Source organism: Neolamprologus multifasciatus, chromosome 23 (genome assembly GCF_963576455.1).
Source record: "Neolamprologus multifasciatus chromosome 23, fNeoMul1.2, whole genome shotgun sequence".
Classification (NCBI taxonomy): Eukaryota; Metazoa; Chordata; class Actinopteri; order Cichliformes; family Cichlidae; genus Neolamprologus; species Neolamprologus multifasciatus.
Genome location: NC_140460.1, coordinates 22,785,247 through 22,786,368, shown reverse-complemented (window position 1 = coordinate 22,786,368; position 1,122 = coordinate 22,785,247). Strand labels below are relative to the sequence as shown.

At 46.5% G+C, this 1,122-nt stretch overlaps 1 non-coding gene across 1 annotated transcript; it reads left to right on the top strand.

Moving 5' to 3' along the window:
- Positions 1-471: 471 nt before the first annotated feature.
- Positions 472-543, top strand: trnam-cau (transfer RNA methionine (anticodon CAU)). The gene has a single exon. It is a non-coding gene; the product is annotated as a tRNA-Met (tRNA).
- The last annotated feature ends 579 nt before the right edge of the window (positions 544-1,122 follow it).

Here is a 1,122-nt window from a genome sequence, read left to right as displayed (position 1 = left end):
ACAAATTCTGTTTGATGAGGTTTAACAGCTGTGTCAAGGGGAAAAAACACCATGGGCATTTCATTAGGTACAAGACTAGTTTGGACCGGTTTTGCCTTCAGAACAGCCTTACTTTTTCATGGCACACATTCATCAAGGTGCTCCAAACATTTGTCGGTTTTTGGTCCATATTGATGTGATAGCATCACACACTGCAGCTTTGTGGCTGTAGCTCAGGAGGTAGAACATGTCACCTACTACTCAGAAGGTTGGTTGTTTGGTCCCTGGCTACTCCAATCTTCATGCCAAACAGGCTGGCAAGATACGAACCTCAAGCTGCTATTTAAATACAAAAGCTACGATGTACCAGCTGTACACTACACAATATCCATCATGTTAAGTCTCTGTGTGCAGCCCCAGTGGCCTAATGGATACAACACTGGCCTCCTAAGCCAGGGATTGTGGGTTCGAGTCCCATCTGGGGTGCCGTCCAGCAGAGTGGCGCAGCGGAAGCGTGCTGGGCCCATAACCCAGAGGTCGATGGATCGAAACCATCCTCTGCTAGGACTTTTAGCCAGTTTGCTTGCAGTCATTAATGGAATACAAGTTTCTCTTTATGCACTTACTGGTTATGAGATGTCTAGTACTGGGTTGATACTAGACTTGTAGTCAAGACCACCTAGACCAAGACCAATACAGACCAAGTCAAGACCAAGACAAAGTCGAGACAGAGACAAAAAAAGCCAGATGCTGCTTTGTTTACGGGTGTCAGCCGTATTTATATGTTTTTGCAATGCACTCACACAGCCGTCCTCACCGCTGTCTACTGTCTCACTCACTGACTGAGAGGACAGACGCACGCTCCACTTGACTGTCGCGTCTCTCACCCTCTCTGTTTTTCACATAATGATATTATCTTATATCCTCACATGTGATTGGCCACAATATGGAGGGATTGGAGCATAGCTGAGCCACTGTGTGAGAGCTGAGCAGCAAAAGGAAATTAAGTGAGGAGCCGGCTCTCGCTCAATAGGAGTTGACTCTGATTCACTACAAAGCACTCTCTGCTTTTGCGCACGACACATTATCGAACATTACGTTGTGTGTCATGGATACTGTTGACTCCAAGTCTCCCGACCACTA